The following is a 20,893-nucleotide window of genomic DNA, read 5'->3' as shown; positions in this document are numbered from 1 at the left end:
GACAGCTCAAGGATGAAGTTGAGCTGTGTTTGTTTGAAGTGCTTGGTGAATTCTGGCTCCACGTTCCGGGGTCGTCCCCACAAGCTGAGCTCGTTCCAGCCAACGGGAGGGCTTTTTTTGTTTTTTTCCCCCTGAAAACAGTTTTGGCCCATGAATCAGAGTGCAGGTTCCAATGCTGCCACTTTACCTTCCTTAATAGATACTGCAAGTTCCCGGGAAAGTAACAGCTGGCTTTCCACATTAAATTAAGTGTCTGTGATAAGCGGGCCTGCTCCTTGGTGAAACATTTCCTTTAAAAACAGAACATATTCTTCGGGCTGCATCCACCAAACGCTACACTTGGAAACTAATAAACAGTCTTGGGCAAAAACAAGACAGGACTAGGGCCCCTCAGTCACGGTCCTGGCTTGACAAAAATGGATGCTTGAGAAAACATAAATACAAAACAGAATATCATTCAAGACACAATGCTATTAAAATCAGAGTCTATCAGTGACTAGCCTTGTATGGCACTTAACAAAAAGCAATTCCTCAACATGTCATGGTTTGATCAGCTCTCAAAAGCAAGGCATCTGGAGTTCTCCTTGTGGCTCAGGGGTTTAGGAACCCAACTAGTACCCATGAGGATGCAGGTTTGATCCCTGGCCTTGCCCTTGGGTTAAGGATCAGGTGCTGCCCCAAGCTGTGGGGTGGGTTGCAGATGCAGTTCAGATCCAGAGTTACTGCAGCAGTTGTGGTGCAGGTCTCAACTTCAGGTCGGATTAGACCCCCAGCCAGGGATCTTCCATATGCCAAAGGCGGAGCCCTAAAAAGAAAAGAAACGAAAAAAGGCATCTACTTCTTGTTATTTTATCCCAGTGTCAGCCTCTGTCCCAGAGGAGGACAAGATGCCCACAAGATTCTCCTGAGTTAAAAAAAACTTCCCTTGAGAGTTCCCTAGTGGCTTAGTGGTTAAGGACCTGGTGTTCTCATTGCTGTGGCACAGGTTTGATCCTTGGCCCGGGTACTTCCACATGCTGTGGGCATATTGCCCCCACCCTGGCCCCCCAAAAAACTTCCCTAAATCTGCTACCAATTCCATATTTGTTTGGATCAAGCTCATCTCTGAAGCTGCACACCCCCCCTAGGAAGAATAAACATAGCAGATGTTTTGCATACAGTGTCCAAAGCACTAATACACTCAATGAATTCAGCTGCTCTGAGGAAAAGGAGGTGGTGATGGGAGGGGGGGAGAGGGAGAGAGCAAGAAGGAAGGCGCTCTTGACATGGACCATTTGGGAGGGGCTGGGCCCTAGAAGCTTGGGCTAGTGCAAAGGAATCAGCACACACTTCCTCATGGGTAGCTTCTGGAATGGAGAGAGAGAGGGCGTCTGGAGGCAGAAGCGGGGGTTTGGAGCCATTTCAGGGCAAAGCCTGTCTTCCTTGACCTCTTCCTAGGTCCTTGGAGGCTTCCATCTTCTACCTTAATACCAGGGGAATTAAAAACATTTAAAAATACCCCAGGAATTAAAATTTAACAAACCAAAAGAAAAAAATTCCAGAAGGTCCTGTTGTGGCTCAGTAGGTTAAAGACCTGACTAGAGAATGTGGGTTCAATCCCTGGCCTCACTCAGTAGGTTAAGGATCCAGCACTGCCACAAGCTGTAGCCTAGGTCACCGATGCAGCTTGGATCTGGCATTGATGTGGCTGTGGTGTAGGCTGGCAGCTGCAGTTTTGATTCAGTCACTAGCCTGGGATGTTCCATATGGGGCAGGTGGCCCTAAAAAAAAAAAAAAAAAAAAAGAAAGAAAAAAGAATCCCATTTTTTCTTTTCTATAAGTAGAGAAGTTACTAAGTTTCAGTGCCTGACAAGAGAGCTTCCTGAAGTTCATGGCAAAGGTAACTGCTGAGCCAAGTAGAGTGAGGGATACCTGGTCCCCTGGGGAATGAGCAAGTTGGTTTTGACTAAAGCAACTAAACATCCATCTCCAGCCCAACACTGCTTTGTGTCTGGTCATAGCCGACATAGGGTGAGTTTTGATGGAGACGTTGATCTCTCCCACCATTTATCATCCCTCAAGGGAAAAAGCCTGGCAGGTTCAGACAAACATGAAGGATGCAGAGATGGGGGTCAAGAAGGAACAGATTGGAAGAGCCCTGGATGTGATGATCAGGGCATGGGTTTTCTTTTTTTTCTTTCTTTTCTTTTTTTTTTTTTTTTTTTTTTTTTTTGTTGTTTTGCCATTTCTTGAGCTGCTCCCACGGCATGTGGAGGTTCCCAGGCTAGGGGTTGAATCGGAGCTGTAGCTGCCAGGTCTACGCCAGAGCCACAGCAGCGCAGAATCCAAGCCGTGTCTGCGACCTACACCACAGCTCACGGCAACGCCGGATCCTTAACCCACTGAGCAAAGCCAGGGATTGAACCCACCACCTCATGGTTTCCAGTCGGATTTGCTAACCACTGAGCCAGGACGGGAACTCCAGGGCATGAGTTTTCTGAGTGAGATGGAAATCCTTGGAGGGTTGTGAGCAGAGAGTGCCATGCTCTGACATGGACAAGAGGTTCTGGCTGCTGTGCTGACAAGTCTTGCTGTGAGAACTGGGGAGGAATTGCTTTTACTCTCTTAAACCCTCACTCAGCTCCCTGCCTCCATGCAGGATGTTGCTCTTTCTTGAGCATCTCCGAGGAGGTGTATCTCAAAAGCACCCAAACGACATACCAATCATGGTATATATTATATTTGAATACGTGTGGTTATATAAATTGACTAAATATATTGTTGGGGACTTTCACCTGGTTTGTCATTATGCAAACCGGGAGGATAATCTGGCCTCCGTTTCCTCATCCATCTGCTAGAGCATTTGAACCAGGGCATTCGTTCGTTCATTTGATCACATGTGTATGAATAAGTATTTCTTTTTTTTTTTTTTTTTGTCTTTTTGCCATTTCTTGGGCTGCTCCCACGGCATATGGGAGGTTCCCAGGCTAGGGGTCCAATCAGAGCTGTAACCACCAGCCTATGCCAGGGCCACAGCAACGCGGGATCCGAGCCACGTCTGCGACCTACACCACAGCTCATGGCAACGCCGGATCCTTAACCCACTGAGCAAGGGCAGGGATCGAACCCGCAACCTCATGGTTCCTAGTCGGATTCATTAACCACTGTGCCACGACAGGAACTCCCTGAATAAGTATTTCTAATAAGAGCAGGAAGATCCCATTTCTCTTCATATGCTACTAGTTAGAGACTAGTAAGTGTGCAAAGAAGGGAGATATGTGCTTTGTTTTGTTTTGATGGGTGGAACTGAGTATTTTTAAAATTCTGATGGAAAGGACCTGTAAGATAGGAAGACATGGAAGATTCAGGAGAGAAAAGAAAATCTGGAGATTGCACTCTCTGAAAAGGAGGGGCGTTGGGAAAGCCAGGGAGAAAAGGGAATTCCTTTGGGATAAAAAGATTTAATAAAAATACATAAGGATCATACATTTTCAGTTTGGAAGGTGAGATAACAGCCATAAAAAAAGCTACAAATTTCCCTCAGAAGAAGATAAGGTCACTTGCTGAGAGGGAGGAGGATGCTATGGGGTAGAAAGAGTGAGAAAAACACTCAGTGACATCTTGAAATAGCCACTGTGGAGAACAGGACAATGACAGCCCAGGGTATTTTTTTTTTCCTAATTTTTTTTTTTTTTTTTTTTTAATGGTTGCACCTCCCACATGGGCGTTCCCAAGCTAGGGGCTGAATCAGAGCTGCATCTGGGACCTACATCACAGCCACAGCTCCACCAGATCCAAGCTGCCTCTGCGACCTATGCCTCAGCTTGTGCCAATGCTGGGTTCTTAACCCAGGGAGCAAGGCCAGGGATCAAACCTGCATCCTCATGAACACTATGCTGGGGTCTTAACCCACTGAGCCACAATAGGGGAACTCCAAGATTCCAGGGTTTAGTGCCTTGTTGTGTCCGTCTATACTTGTGATTTTTTTTTCCCCAGAGGGCAGGAATGTGTGGAAAACACAACTCAGTTGGTTTCAAGTTGGGGAAACCATTGCCAAGCATGGTGAAGATGGGAGTGGGGGCTGGGGGATATTGGTCAAGAGGCGTTGCCATGAAGACGAATTAGTTCCTGTCTGAATGGGGAGGTAAGAGAGGACATGAGGCGATGAGGGCAGACGTGGAAGCTGGGGTGGGGAGGTGAAGGGAGGCGGCACCTCCGTGAGATGACAGCATGTGTTGTGGGAACACAGGAGACACCTGGGATGAGGGCCAGGAGTTGTCAGAGAAGGCAAGGTTTGGATGCGCAGTTTCACAAAGGAGGAGGCGAAGTGACATGGTCTCTGATGTGGTGAGAAGAGTGGGAAGTGAGAGGAGGAGGATGTTACTGGAATTTGGGTGGTACAAGAGCCGAGAGTTTAGGGAGGCGGATATAAGATTGCCTGTGTGGAGGTTGAAGGCAGCCGGGATCTTGGCGGGATTGGTGGGGAGAGGTCTTTGCAACATGAACATCGTATTATTTCGATTGTGTATGAAAGTAGTTAACAATTAAATCAGGGGTGACATTTAATGAAGTTCAGTGAATAGTACTGGATAATGATTGGTTAAGAATGTCTTTATTTGTCTTAAATATAAGACATGACACCAGAAAACCCCTAGAAGAGAACACAGGCAGAACATTCTCTGACACAAATTGTAGCAATGTTTTTCTTAGGTCACTCTCCCAAGGCAATAGAAATAAAAGAAAAATAAACAGTTGGGACCTAATCAAACGTACAAGCTTTTGCACAGCGAAGGGAACCATAAACAAAACAAAAAGGAAACCTACAGACTGGGAGAAATATTCGCAAATGAGGTCATCAACAAGGGCTTAATGTCCAAGGCATACCAACAGCTCATACAGCTCAACAACAAGAAAACAAACAACTCATTTGAAAGATGGGCAGGAGACCTTAATAGATGTTTCTCCAAAAAAGACACACAGATGGCCAATAGGCACATGAAAAGATGTTCAACATCACTAATTATTAGAGCAATGCAAATAAAACTATAATGAGATACCACATCACACAGGTCAGAATAGCCATTATTTAAAAATCTACAAATAGGAGTTCCTGCTGTAGTGCAGTGGGTAAAGAATCTGACTGCAGTGGCTCTGGTTCCTGCAGAGGCATGAGTTTGATTCCCAGCCCAGGGCAGTGGGTCAAACGAGTTGGTGTTGCTGCAACTGTGGCTGTGGCCTGGATTCAATCCCTGGCCTGGGAATTTCCATATGCTGTGGATGAAGCCATTCAAAAAAACCCCAAAAAACAAAAAAAACTCCAAATAAATGCTAGAGGGGTATGGAAAAAAGAGAAATGGAGGTTCCTGAAAAAAACTAGAGTTGCAATATGATCCAGCAATCCCACTCCTGGGCATATATCCAGATAAAACTATAATTCAAAAAGATACATGCACCCCTATGTTCACAGCAGCACTATTCACAATATCCAAGACATAGACAAAAACCTAATGTCCATCAACAGAGAAATAGATAAAGAGGATGTGGTACCTACATACAATGGAATACTACTCAGCCATAAAAAAGCATGAAGTAAAGCCATTTGCAGCAACATGGATGGACCTGGAGATGATCATAGTAAGTAAGACAGAGAAAGACAAATACCACATGATATCACTTATATGTGGAATCTAAAACACACACATATGAACCTATCTACAAAACAGAGACAGACTCACAGACTTGTGGTTGCCAAGGGGGAGAAGAGGTGGAGAAGGGATGGATTGGGACATTGGGATTAGCAGATGCAAACTATTCTATACAGAATGGATAAGCAACAAGGCCCTAATGTCAAGCACAGCAAACTCTACTCTCTATCTTTTAATAACCTGTAATGGAAAATAATTTGAAAAAGAACATAGATAGATAGATAGACAGATAGACAGACAGAATTACTTTGCTGTACAATGGAAGCTAACATAACACTGTAAATTAACTATACTTCAATTTAAAGAAGTACTCTACGTGATTTACCAGACATCATTCTGAAGCGGTGTGTGTATGGGTGCATGTGTGAGACAGAGATGGAGATGGAGACAGATAGGGAAGAGAATTTGGGAGGCAGGCAAAGGAGAAAGAAGACTATGAGAAATAACCTCTGAGAAGGCTATTCCAGCTCAAGAGTACTTATTCTTTAGTCAATAACCACCCCCTCCAAAAAAAAAAAAAAAAAAAAAAGCCCAGAGCATGCTTCCTGTCTCCACCCTTTCCGTCAAGCCGAAGTTGGAAATACTCCTGGGAAGAGATAACGCAAACATCAGACTGTCTTCCAACCAGAAGGAAATGAGAGAAGAAACACAGTGATCCAGAGTTGGAGCACAGCCACGAGGAGCCAGAAAACGGAGGAGGGTGACTGTTCTGCTAAAACGTGTACCTTATAATTCAAAAAAACTTAGTCACCAGGCTGAGAACAGATAACAAGAGTGGGAGGAAGCACTGAGGGGTGTGGGGAAACATTTAATAAAGCTCTGCCATCCTGAAGTGTTGATTGCAACGCTCTGACAAACTTGCAGCCCCAGGGAAGCTTCCGCGAACAAACAAACAAACAAAAAAACCGATGTTATAAAGGACATAGCCCACGAGGTATTTCGAAGCACAAATATAACTAATACCCAACACACTGAGGCTCTGTCTTGGAGACAATTCTAACAGAATCATCTACCATCAGGCACGATTTTATACAGTCAGTGAATAATCTGTAAAATGTGGCTCAATTTTGAAAAAAAAATCACAGCTTTGTGCCCCAACGGCCTCCTTAAAAAAAAATGTGCTCCATTATTTCACTCAGTCTAAGGTCTCTTATAGCTCTAACCACAAATTTTACAAAACTTACATTCATTTTTGTAAATGGTTCTGCAGAGGACAAGCGAACAGAGAAACCCACGTGGATGCTAAACTCGCACCTGTCCACACTACATTTTAAGCAGCCAGATGATGCAATTCTTCTTTTAACTTTATAGTTTATCATCAAAATGAAGACACAATTTTTTGATTTTTTTTAAGTACAGTTGATTTACAATGTTTTGTCAATTTCTGCTGTACAACAAAGCGACCCAGTCATACATTTATATACATTCTTTTTTTGCTCTTTAGGGCCTCGCCTGCAACATATGGAAGTTCCCAGACTAGGGTTTGAATTGGAGCTGCAGCCATCAGCCTGCACCACAGATTCGAGCCACATCTGGAACCTACACCACAGCTCATGGCGATGCCAAATCCTTAACCCACTGAGCAAGGCCAGGGATCAAACCGGCATCCCCATGGATACTAGTCAGGTTCTCAACCCATTGGGCTACAACAGAACTATATATATTCTGTTTCTCATATTATTTCCCATCAGAGGACACAATTTTTTTTTTTAAGGTTTACAGAGAAATGAATAGCAGTGTCACCCCAAACCTTCCAGATCTGTGGACCCCCTGTCATTTTTTGAGGATGAAAGGCAATATGATATGACCCTGTCTTACTGGCTCTGAATGGGGTGAGCTGGTTGGGGGAGGGGAAGGCTGGAGGCAGCTGGGCTTAAGCAGACAGTGCAAGAGTTGAAGCTGATGGTGAAAGGGCCGAAAGACTGGAAGGGAAGGGAAGGAAGGATGGGAGGACTTTGAGGGGAGCAAGGAAGGAAGGCCCAGGGGATCAGCATGGCTCATTACAAGTAGAAATCAGAGAGAAGAAGTCAACAGTGTTTCTAAGAGTAAACCACACAATACATATGTTGAGGTTTCAAGGACCCTGATGAGAACTCTGTCCGGTGGGGACCAGCTTCAGTGCACACAGGTATTCAACAAAAGTCTCTAGAAGGAATACTTAGCCCCATGTCAAATGAGGTTTATGATTAGAAGCTCTGGGGGCTCCCCTCCACTCTGCTGACCTGGGAAGCTGGAGGCTGTGATCCTTCAGGGATCTGCTTCCTGGTCTGGAAAAAGCAGGTGGGTGGGGGAGCAGACAAGATGCTCAAAGAAAATCCCAGGGGACCCTGACAGAAAACAAACAAACAAACAAAAAAATCAGGAAAAAAATATAGTACCAGATGAAAATTATGTATGGAAATCCTTTTGTAAGTGGCCCGAGCCCCAAGGAACCTAGCCTTGAACAGCAAAAAGAGGAAGTCGGAGATAAGGTTTTAGAAAGTGGTATCAAATCCTTGCTAGTTTCTCTGCCCACAGGAGGAAGCAGCATGGCTTTGAGAAGAAATGGCCATTTGCAGCTGTCATTGCCTGAAAGGGCCACCAGCACGGCCCCCTCAAGTGCCCCCACACACTCCCTTCTGTTCAAAGACCCAGAAAGAATTTTCATACAAAAGAATCTTTCTTCTGGCATTAGCAGCCGTTGAGTCAGATGGTGATTGCAGATCAACACATTTGTATTACTGTCACACCGAGGTCTGATTTTTCTACTGGCACAAAGTATTCCAGAAAAGAATGGAAAATTACCCCTGTTTACTCCCAGGAGCCATGCTGATTTCCTCGAAATATGGAGCCCTCCAGTGTTGCTCGGGGCAACCGATTTAATTCAAAGAGAGCCTGCTTGTGATTGACAGCTTAAAAGAAATCACGTTGATTCTTCGTAATAGATTTGAGATTGGGTTATTGTAAGGATGTAGAAAGCTATGGAGCAGTTAGGAAAACAAGAACAGATTTAAGGTATGTTTAGGAAGTTGTGAAAAGTCGATTACAAAAGTCTGAGTTCTTGTGAGCATCTGTGTGCAAGCCATGGGATAACTTCTAAGAAAAATATTAACCGGAGGCATAGAAGTAACTAAACAAATCCAGCTAAATGCATTTTCACACAAGGAACAGATGTCACTCCAGAAAATTCAATCCAAAACATTTTATCAAAAGGCTCCTCAGACTAGGTTAGAAATAACTCTGACACAGGTGTTTGGAGTACATATCCATTGGTGCAACAGACCCCTGAAGGAGACTTCGGAAATTCCAATGAATCCCCCAAATCCCCAATTATGTATATATATATATATATATATATATTTCTCTTATGGCTGCACCTGCAGCACATGAAAGTTCCTGGGCTAAGGGTCAAATCAGAGTGGCAGCTAACGGCCCACACCACAGCCACAGCAATGCCAGATCCTTCATGCACTGAGTGAGGCCAGGGATCGAACACACAGCCTCACAGACTTTATGTTGGGTTCTTAACCCAATAAGCCACAAGGGGAAGTCTCAATTTTATATATATTTTTTACAGTGATGTATTACTGGATCTGAGTATAGTCAATGTTATTTTGTTGGTTCACTTTCTTTTTGGAGGAAAGAAACAACGGGTAAACCTTGACAAGACATGCAGTTTTGACCAAAGTGATATCTCAAAATGAGGTGTTTATTGAACAGAGCTGCTGGTGAGTTCTCCTGGGCCAGCTAAGTCTGCTGTTTGACAGCAGTCATTATTGAGTCACAGAGTGACTCAGATTGCAGATTGCACTCAGGGCTTGTCAGAAGCCATGGAAAATCATCGCAACATTCCTATTTTTCCGTAGTGTGTGTTATGTTTTGTTCAGGCAAAATCGATCATTTATCCCACTGGATTCCTTTTGTCCCATGTACTTAAACTGCAGCAACCATGGCATTGTATTTCACTGAATTTTCTTCCATATTTGTCTTCCACTTGCTTGAAAGCCTTCAGGAGAAAAAAAAAAAAAAAAATACGCCTCATCCCTCTATTTTTAGCTCCTGGACACATGCCGGGCATACCAGGAGCCCTCAATAAAAAATGTATCGAATGAATGAATACATGAATGAATAAGGGCTTTCTTCAATGTTTGCTAATCTGCACACTTCAACACTTAACAGGGTTTTTAGCAAAAACCACCAAAGGGAAGCAGAATATACCCTCCCCACATATGCCACCTTGGCAGAAAGATTATTTTGAGCTGAAGACAACTCAGAATCAGTGGACACGGGAAGAATCCCTTGCCCTTCGCTTCTCTGCCTAAAAAGGAAGGCATTAATTTCTCTTTGTGAAGGTGTTCCGCTCTCTCTTCCTTACCTTGCTCTGTGGCCGAAAGAGAAGAGCAGCTCCAGAAAGAGGGATCCCCCTAAAATAACCTTTATGGTCCCTCAGTTCGCCCATATATATATATTTTAAATGTCACCTCCCCATGACTTAACCTTTAAAGCCCAGCCCACCTTGCTTTTGTTAAAAGGGTATAAAGGCCCCTGTGTCTAACCATTTCTTTGAACTTCATTTCTTTCCTATGAACTCTTGTGCCCATACATATTAATGAAAATGGTGTGCCTTTTCTCCTGCTAATCTGTCTTTTGTTAGTTTAATTTGCAGGCCTCCGGTACTCAACCTAAGAGGGTAGAGGTAAAGATTTTCCTGCCTCCCATCTATTCAATGTTCTCTTTTAATCTCTTGAAGAAATCTTCCCTCTGGCTACATTCGCTTCATTCCTTACCCTTTCACTGCCCTGTGAACATTTCAAAGTACAGTATCAAAGCAACAACCTTTGACCTTGACCCCATGGGACTCTTTTTAAAGGCTTTTCCTTCCTGTTACTGTCTCAACCCCCAAAATAAACTCCAAAGGTTTCCACTTCTCAGCCTTGGCCTTTATTAATTACTCCATTTTCTACACTCAGGGACTGTAAGCACGTTTTCAGCCTTATCATACTTTAGTCTGTTATGCCCTCAGTATTCACAGTCTTAGAGAATCTATGATTAAGGATTTGGCAAAGCAGTTTTCTTCTTTCCAAAGGCTATAGCCCCGAACTCTCATCTTTGTTCAGGGTAACAGAGCACTTTCCTTGCCCAAACTTGGGCCCAGATGCTCTTTTCAGCCCTCTTTTCAACTAGGCCTCAACCTTTGGACTTCTGTGCCCATATATTCATTGCCTTATTTCATTTTAGTTCATATAACTTTGCTTCATTTTATCTTATTTTATTTTTTTTGGCCATGCCTGTGGTATAAGGAAGTTCCAAGACCAAGGATCAAAGCCAAGTCATCGCAGTGATAATGCCAGATCCTTAACCCCCTGAGCCGCCAGGGAACTCCTGCACTGCCCAATTTTAATAAAAATCCTTCTAAGCAAGCTAAGAGAATTCTCCTACTTTCCATAGCTGATCCTGTGCTATCTGATCAAACTCCTGACCCCCTGCCATTCCCCAGGTGATGTCGGATCACACTAGTCTGTCTTGCGTGAGACTGTCACCTCAGTTTAGCCAAGATCTGTTTTTTTTTTCCCTGATAAAGCTTCCTCTTAGTAATATTCCATCCACAGACCCCGCCCTGATTCTTGGCTAGAAATCTCCACTCGTCCCTTTCTCTTGAGCACTGAAACCGCTTCTATGCTGAGATCTCTCTTCCCCTAGCATAACTGCTCCTGAAGAAGCTCTCCTTTTATCATATTACTGTCAGACTCTGATTTTCTTCAACAAGCTGTAGAGAGACCAGAATTTCAAAAAGGACCTCTTTGCAAAGGCACATCTTGCTCTGTCACTCGCTTTGCCCTGCCAGAGTGCAATTTTTGAAAAACTAAAAACATGCCTCTTGTTCCTCCCATCAGCCATCTGGTTAGAATTACCAGAAAGACCATCTAACCAAATCCTTCATCACTGCTACAACCAGGTGGCAATGACTTAGTGGCCTTGCATGAACTAGAACCAAAACCAAACGTACACATAGTCAAAAAACCAAAAATGGCAGAGAGGATACAAGAATCTACGGAAATGGAGAGTCAGCAAAGTTAGAGTTCTGCTGCTTTTTGTTATTCAGTCTGGGAGCCAGAAAAAGACAAGCCTGAGCTTATGTAGCCTGTGAGGTCCTACATAAAATACACACCCAGCGACGTATTCTACCAGGTCTCCAGGTGAGCGACAGGAGTACTGCACCACAACCTCCAAAATTTATGTAATTTTTTTTTTAAATGTTAAAAATAGGCATCTCAGAGTTCCCATCGTGGTGCAGCGGAAATGAATCTGACTGTTATCCATGAGGACACAGGTTCAATCTCTGGCCTTGCTCAGTGGGTTAAGGATTCAGCGTTGCTGTGGGTTGTGGTGTAGGTTGCAGACATGGCTTGGATCTGGCATTGCTGGGGCTGTGGTGTAGGTCAGCAGCAATAGCTCCGATTAGACCCCTAGCCTGGGAATCTCCATATGCTGCAGGTGCGGCCCTAAACACACACACACACACACACACACACACACACACAAACACATTGGCATTTCATATATAAATCAAGAAGGATTATGTGTTCAAGATTTTAACCAACTCAGTAAATAATGAAAGCATCAGTAAGACACTAAGACTAGTTCAAAAGACACTTTGAAAAAATAGATAAATAGGAGTTCCCACTGTGGCACAATGGGATTGGCGGCATCTCTGCAGTGCCAGGATGCAGGTTTGATCCCTGGCCCAGCACAGTGGGTTAAAAGATCTGGTGTTGCCGCAGCTGCCACGTGGGTTGCAACTGTGGCTTGGATCTGATCCCTAGCCTGGGAATTCCACATGCCTCAGGGAGGCCAAAAGAAAGAAGAAAAAAAAAAAAGAGACGGATAGATAGAGTCAGTTAAGAATGCTACTACTTGTTAATAGATGAGAAATGGGTTAATATTGCATGGGGCAATTAAATACAATGTTTGACATTCTCTTTTATATCTTTATCATAGATATGAATTGCTTCTCTAATGGAACAAAATTTATTTGCATTGTTGTGGGAAAGAACTGTTTGCAATGCTATCCGTTTTCTGCAAGATAATGTCTTATTTTACAGAGATATATAACGACATAGCTATAAAAGGTCAACCAGAGGTCCACAGCCCTGTAGTATTAGTCTCCAAAGGGGCTTCCAGCTCTGTGCTGAAAAAACACTCAGTACTCACCCTCCCGCCCCGCCCCCATTTCCAGGTCTTGGACAATTTCTCCTGATATCCTTTGGAAATTGATTTACCTTCCCGCTCTTCTTCTCCCCCTTCATCATTTCTTTCCTTCTCTCCTCTTCAGATATTTATTGATCATGTACCATTTTCTGAATCAGCCCCGACAAAGATTACTTTCTGTGATGATGGAACTGTTCTCTGTGCTCCTGAAGAGTTGATATCTGACCAGTGTGACTAAAGATTTTTTTTTAATTCTTTTTTGTTACAGTTGATTTACAGTGTTCTGTCAATTTCTGCTGTACAGTCCTGTGGCCCAGTCATACATATATATGCTCTTTTTCTCACATTATCCTCCATCATGTTCCCTTACAAAGGATTAGATATAGTTCCCTGGGCTGTACAGCAGGACCTCACTGCTTATCCACTCCAAATGCAATAGTCTGCATCTACTAACCCCAAACTCCCAGTCCATCCCACTCCCTCCCCCTTGGCAACCACAAGTCTGTTCTCCCTGTCCAGGAGTTTCTCTCTGTCCTATAGATAGGTTCCTATGTGCCATATTTTAGATTCCACATATAAGTGATATCATATGGTATTTGTATTCCTCTTTCTGACTTCACTAAATATGTCTCTAGTTCCATCCATATTGCTGTAAATGGTTTTATTTTGTTCTCTTTATGGCTGAGTAGGCTTCCATTGTGTATATGTGCCACATCTTCTTAATCCATTCATCTGTCAATGGACATTTAGATTGCTTCCATATTTTGGCTATTGTGAATAGTGCTGCAATGAACACAGGGGTGCTTTTTTGTTTGTTTGTTTGTTTGTTTTTGCTTTTTAGGGTTGTACCCGTGGCATCTGGAAGTTCCCAGGGTGGGGGTTGAATCAGAGCTACAGCTGCAGGCCTACAGCACAGTCACAGCAATGCAGGATCCGAGACGCATCTGCGACCTACACCACATCTCACGGCAATGCCGGATCCTTAACCCACTGGGCAAGGCCAGGGATCAAACCCACACCCTCAGGGATACTAGTTGGGTTCGTTACCACTGAGCCACGATGGGAACTCTCAATTTTATTTTATTAAGTTATAGTCAATTTACAATGTTGTATCAATCTCCCTTCCTTCATTTTAAAGAGAGGAATGGTTAGATCAAGTTCTTTCCCCAACAGTCCACATGACTTTGACCTTGTCTTCTGCCTCCCTCTTTCATGTTTAAGGATCTGTCTGATTACAGTGGATGCACATAGATAATCCTGGATGATCTTTTATTTTATTTTATATTGTTTTATTGTTTTAAGACCACACCTGTGGCATATGGAAGTTCCCAGGCTAGGAGTCGAATCAGAGCTGCAGCTGCCGCTCTGCACCACAACCACAGCAACATCAGGTCTGAGCCGCATCTGTGACCTACCCGGAGGCTTGCAGCAACACCAAATCCTTAATCCTCTGAGCGAGGCCAGGGATCAAACCCAATTCTCATGGAGTCTATGTTGGGTTCTTAACCCACTGAGCCATAATGGCAACTCCTAATCTCCCTATTTTAAGTACCTCCCAGATGTGCACTGTGATTCCATCAGCAACCTTCATTCTCCTTTTCCGCTTCTCCATCACAAGGTCCTTAACCATAATCAAATGCAAAGTCCCTCTCAACATATAAGGTGATGCATTCCCAGACTTTTGGGATCAGGATGTGGGCATCTCTGGGGGACATTATCCTGCCTACTACAAAGGTACGATTTCATTCCATCCTCACCACGCCATTACGCTGATAACACCCATTTTGCAGAATCTCATTCCACCCCTACAATTACCCATGTTGTAGATAATGAACCCACTGCTTAGGGAAATTGAATTCAGTCATCTGTTGCTCTCACAGGCTGTGCAGTGGCAGAGCTGGGGCGGGACCTGTGTCTGTCTCCCATGCTTGATCTCTATGCTGCTAAACTGCACTAATTCTCGCAAATGTCACTTTCCCCTGATTACTCCTTTTCTCCCTCCGAGTTTTCGTCTCTTTACCCTGCCCCTCAAAAAGCATTTCACCAGGAAGGGAACCACAACCTGTTGAATGTTTAAAGAGACATGCCTCAAATGTTGCCTTTCTTTCTTTTTTCTTTTCCTTTTTGTGGTCTCTTTTTTAAGGCTACACCCATGGCGTATGAAGATTCCCAGGCTAGAGGTGGAACCAGAGCTGCATCTGCAACCTACACCACAGCTCAAAGCAACGCCAGATTCTTAACCCACTGAGCAAGACGAGGGATCGAACCTGCATCCTAACGGGTACTAGTCGTGTTCTTCACCCGCTGAGCCTCAATAGGAACTCCTTTTTTGACTTTTTAAAAGTAAAGTACAGTTGATTTACAGTGTGCCAATTTTTGCTGTACAGAAATGTTGCTTTTCTAGGGCTACTTGCCTTTGCCCACATGATGCTCTAGGAATAAAGCTCAGGCTTGAGAAACTGACGGAGAAAGGAGCAAATTCAGAAGGGATATTTTGAGCCTGGGGCTTTCTCGGCACTTCTGGGCACAGATTATTTGTCTGCTTTGTTTCCTGAAGGGATAGCCTGGCTCCCAGGCAAAAGCAGTTTGAGAACAAGGGGGACAAGATTTTGAGAGTGTCCTTATCTTAGAGTGAGTTCAGCCGGCGCCTTGATGCCCTTCTCCCCTGGGAACCATCCACTCACAGTATCAAGAGACACACTGGCCACATATATTCAAAATTAGCTCCCACTTAAAATACAAACACAAACACATTTACCATGAAGTTCTTTTTTTTTTTTTTTCTTAAGTGAGAAAAGCTAAAACTCTAGGATGAGTTGTTTATCAAGTATGTGCAAAGAGTCTGCTCCTTGTGGAAGTTCCAGGATATCTGGTATATTTTTCAGTGGAAGCTCATTGTTCCTAAGCTACAGTCCTGTTATTAAGGTAAAAATGTATCATGCTAGGGTCCGTTTGTTTGTTCTTTTGCCTTGACCTCCTTCATCAGCTAAAACTATGACCAGTCCAGTTAAGAGCATCTGGGTAGCTTTTTTTTTTTTTTTTTTTTTTTTTTAAGGGCTGCACCTGCAGCATATGGAAGTTCCCAGAACTAGGAGTTGAATCGGAGCTGCAGCTGAGCCTATGCCACAGCCACAGCAACAATGGATCTGAGCCACCTCTTGGACCTACTGCGACAACTTGGAGCAACAATGGATCTTTAGTCCACTGAGCGAAGCTAGGAATTGAACCCGCATCCTCATGGATACTAGTCAGATTCTTAATCTGCTCGGCCACAACAGGACCTCCCTAGGGTTTGTTTGTTTGTTTTGTTTTTTGAGTTCTCAGGCCAGGGATCAGATCTGAGCCACAGTTGTAACCTACATTGCAGCTGTGGCAACCCTGGATTCTTTAACTCACAGTGCCGGGCCTGGGATTCAACCTGCTGGTCAGATGCTGCTGATTCTACTGTGCCACAGCAGGAATGCCAGCACTGGTTTTTTGATGTGAAAGCTGGTTGGGCAGGTACATTGACCTTGTGAGAATTCACATATGTGTGCTTTCTGTGTCTGCTATGTTAATCAACAAAAATGCACTAGTAACAGAAAGCATAACTCTGCTTTAGGTACAGGTTCCTTCTGGACTCCTGCCACAGGGCCTTTGCACCTGCTGTTGCCCTTACCTTGAAGCATTCCCACAGATGATCACAGGACCCTAATTCTTCAGGTGTTTGCTTAAATAATCATCTCTTAATGAAAACTTGCCTGTTCACATTATTTAAAATCACATCACAAAGTTTTTTTGTGGCTCAGCCAGTTAAGGATCTTGGGTCACTGCTGTGGCATGGGTTTGATCCCTGGCCCAGGAACTTCCATGTGCCAGAGATGCAGCCAGAATAAAAAGAAGTTACAAAATCATACCATGCTTCTATTACCGCCACACCACCCTCCCTTTCCTGGTTCCCTGGTTTATTTTTCTCCATCGCCCTTGTCTGCTTCTAGATGCTATATACATTGTGCTTATTTTTTTGTTTTTGTTTTTGTCTGTTTCTCTCCACCCCCACTTTATAAAGTAAGTTTCACAAAAACAGGGACTTCAAAGGATATTAAGATGCACGAGAACACCCCCCGCGCCCTGCCCAGGGCATTTGGCAGTTGTCTGTGTGGAAATCAATACGGCAGGAATTCAAAGAGTGTGTCTTACCTGCTCCATGTGGATTTTGGTGTAGTCTTTCCTCCTCCTCCGTGCAGTGCAGGGCTGCTGGCCTCAGCTCTATGATTTCTACAAGGGCAAGTGATGAGTTCATTTGTTTTAGTTTGTTGGTGGCTGTCCTGGGCCAGGGATTGAACCTGCAGCAGAGCAGCGACCAAAGCTGCAGCGGTGCCCACAGGAGACCTTTAACCTGTTTTTGCCACAAGGGAACTCCTTGTTTGTTTGCTTTTTAAAATCAAAAGGTGAATATGTATTTAAATGAGAAAAGAAGTCCCTGGATTCTTAGAAGTCAGTTCCTTATCTCTTTTTTTAGGGACTGCCTGCCTTCCTCTTCCCACCCAGAAGACTCAGCTGCCCCCACCAACTCCTGATCCTCACTGGGACCCAGAGCCGTGAGGGGCCCAGGGGCCCAAGTTTCATTACCCTCAGGATAGATGGTTCTCTGCTGCCCAGCAATTCTGCTTTCTTTACTGAGACCATCCCCCTCATTCCCACTGAGTGAGGCCAAGGATCGAAGCCACATTCTCATGGATACTAGTCAGGTTCATTACTGCTGAGCCACAGCGGGAACTCTGACTTTTATTCTGAGAGATTTAGGGAGAATTTGATCAGAAGAGTCAAAGAATTTGACTGTAAGCAAGTAACAGCAACATAACTCAGACATGGACAAAGGATCCGAATAGACATTTCTCTGAAGAAGATATATGAATGGCCAACGAACACAAAGAGAGATGCTTCACATCATTAGCCATTAGAGGGATGGAAATCAAAACCACTGACTCTTTCTGGTCCTGTGTTGAGAAGAGACCGATTGAGGGTAGGTGTGAGAGCTGAGAAAAAGAGTTAGGAGCCTAAGGAATAATCTAGGTAAAAGATGATGTTGGAAGGAATGTACAATGGTGCAGCTATTTTGGAAAACTGCTTGGGAGTTTCCCAAAAAGTTGAAGCATAGAGTTACCATATGACTCAGCAATGTGACCCTTAAGTACATACTCAAGAGAACAGAAAACTATGTTTACACAGACATGTACACAAATGATCAGAGCGGCATCATTCATAAGAGTAAAAAGTGGATACAACACAAATATCCATCAGCTGATGAATGAGAAACAAAATGTGGTCTATGCATCAGGTAACAGAGGGTAAGGTGAGGAATCAGAGTGTGTGTACATTTGGAAGGCGAAGTCAATAGCACTTTACTGACACTGTGTGCAAGAGAAAAGTTTAAATACCGAAGTGCTGAAGTGGCAGGAGCCACCACAGAGAAACCAAGACTTTCCAGTCTGGGCTGTTCCATTTTGGCTTCACCATCACTCAACCGAGACTTTGCCCTGAGATGAAGGGGGCATACAGGGCACTGTTTATGCAGCCTGCTGGGTTCCTAAAGCATATAATTAAAGTGCAAAGACCAAGAGTGTGAATAAAGATGTAAAACCATTCAAGTTAAAAAACATGAGACAATGAGAGGTGGATTAGGAGAACTCAGACAGTGAAGGATGACGCCAAGTTTTTGGACTGAAAAAAACAGCACAACAGAGTAGCCACTAAATGCCGTAAGAACCACTTCAAAGGACCTACCAAAAAGGAGTCAATATGGGAGGAAATATTCACAAATCATACATCTGATAAGGGTTCCATATCCAGAATATAAAGAACTCTTATTACAACTAACAAAAATAAAAGCAAACAACATAATTTAAAAATGGACCATCTTTCTCTAGAGAAGATGTACAAACAGCCAACAAGCACATAGAAATGTGCTCAGTATTATTAATCATTAGAGAAATGGAATTTGAAATCATAAAGAGATAACCTTTCATACCATTAAGAATGGCTATAATCAAAAAGGCTGATAATAAGCAAGGGCGTAAAGAAACTGGAGCCTTCATACAGTGCTGGTGGGAATATAAAACTGTGTTGCCCTTTGGAAAACAGCTTGGGAGTTTCTCAAAAAGTTAAGTATGCAGTTACCATACAACTCAGTAATTTGACTCGTGGGTGTATACCCAAGAGTACTGAAAACTGTTCACACAAAAACACATACAAGAATATTCATTGCAGAGTTCCTGCCTTGGTGCAGTGGGTTAAAAATCTGACTGAAACAGCTTGGGTTGTTGTGGGGGTGTGGGTTCGATCCCTAGGCCCGTGCAGTGGGTTAAAGGATCTGGCACTGCTGAAGCTGTGGTTCAGATTCAATCCCTGGCTTGGGAACTTCCATATGCTTCCATTTAAAAAATAAATAATGTTCATCGCAGTATCATTCAAGATAGTAAACAGTAGAAACAACACAAATATCCATCTAATGATTAATGAGAAACAAAACGTGGTCTACCATACACATGGAATATTACTGGGTAACAAAAATACTACCTATTTTGATCCATATAACCACAAGGATGAACCTTGAAAATGTTCAATGAGAGAAGCCAGTCACGGGAGTTCCCTTCATGGTTCAGCAGGTAACAAACCCAACTAGGATTCATGAGGATGTGCGTTCAATCCCTGGCCTTGCTCAGTGGGTTAAGGATCCAGCGTTGCCATGAGCTGTGGTGTAGGTCACAGACACAGCTCAGATCCCAAGTTGCTGTGGCTGTGGTGTGGGCTGGCAGCTCTAACTCCTATTCGACCCCAGCCTGAGAACCTCCATATGCTGCAGGTGCAGCCCTGAAAACACACACACACAAAAAAAAAAAAGAAAAAAGAAAAAGAAAAGAAAAGAAAAACAGAGAAGCTAGTCATAAATAATCACATACTGTATGATTCTATTTAAGTGAAACGTTCAGAATAGGTGAATTCATAGTGACAGAAAGTAGACTGTGGTTACCAGGGGCTTCGGGAAGGGGGAGTCCCTGCTAAAAGGTACAAAGTTTCTTTTTGAGGTGATAAAAAGTTTCTGATCAGAAAATGGTGATGGTTTAAAATACACTAAAAAAAAAAAAACCCACTGAATTGCAGACTTTAATTGGGTTTGTTTAATGGTATGTGATACCTTAATTTTTAAAATTAAAAAAAGAATGGTTCTTAAAGGCGAAGTTACTCTTAAAAGAAAATCTATAAGGGGGACACATATCAATTATTAAGAGTTCCCATTAGTCACAATAATTTTAAAAAAAAGTATGGCAGCAAAGTAGATCAACAGAAGAGAAAAAAAGAGATCAGAGGCGGATTTATGTATCGAAGAGAACTTAATGTATAATAAAATGACATCACTCATCAGTGGGGAAAGAAGAACTAATCTAGTAGCTAGAATTGGGAAGAAAAATAAACTTGAATCAACATCTAGCACCAAACAGGTAGACATTCAATGGATTAAAATCCTAAAATTATTAGAACACAGAGGGATATGTGTGACTTGCAAAGGGAGAAATTCTTAAAACTTTAGAAATGCAAACAATAACACTAAAACTTGATGTGTTTGATTACACCAAAATGATGGATTTCTGTTCGGCAAAGGCCATCACAAGCAAATTAATAGCCTGACAGAATGGAAAAGGTATCTGCAGTGCCTAACACAGACAAAGGATTAATATTTGAGAATACAAGAAACACTTTCTTATGAACCAAAAAGCAATTCCCATAGAAAAGTCAAGAAAGAGTACAAAGAGGCAATTTATAGCAGAGGAGAGTCACATGACTCTAAGCAAATGAAACAATGTTAAAATTCAATAGTAGTCAGAAAAGTACAAATTAAAATGACAGTCTATTATTGCTTAGTAAACTGATAGGCAAAAATTAAAAACTGGAAAACAACCATTTTTTTTTTTTTTTTGCTTTACTCTCCTGCACCCCAGGCCTATGGAAATTCCCAGGCCAAGGGCTGAATCAGAGCTGCA

At 43.1% G+C, this 20,893-nt stretch overlaps 1 long non-coding RNA gene across 1 annotated transcript in view; it reads right to left on the bottom strand.

Moving 5' to 3' along the window:
• Nucleotides 1-9,339: 9,339 nt before the first annotated feature.
• Nucleotides 9,340-20,893, bottom strand: part of LOC146399501 (uncharacterized) — a 36,119-nt gene continuing 24,565 nt past the window's right edge. The window contains exons 2-3 of the long non-coding RNA XR_014818233.1: nt 17,052-17,129; nt 9,340-9,669 (exon numbers count right to left, since the gene is read on the bottom strand). This is a non-coding gene — a long non-coding RNA (uncharacterized LOC146399501). The remainder of the gene's footprint in view (nt 9,670-17,051; nt 17,130-20,893) is intronic.

The sequence above is a fragment of the Sus scrofa genome, chromosome 10 (genome assembly GCF_054392235.1).
Source record: "Sus scrofa isolate SSC_HxYL_T2T_F1_AM1 chromosome 10, Sscrofa_HxYL_maternal_Yorkshire_Landrace_v2.0, whole genome shotgun sequence".
Classification (NCBI taxonomy): Eukaryota; Metazoa; Chordata; class Mammalia; order Artiodactyla; family Suidae; genus Sus; species Sus scrofa.
This window is presented reverse-complemented; position numbering and strand designations above follow the sequence as displayed.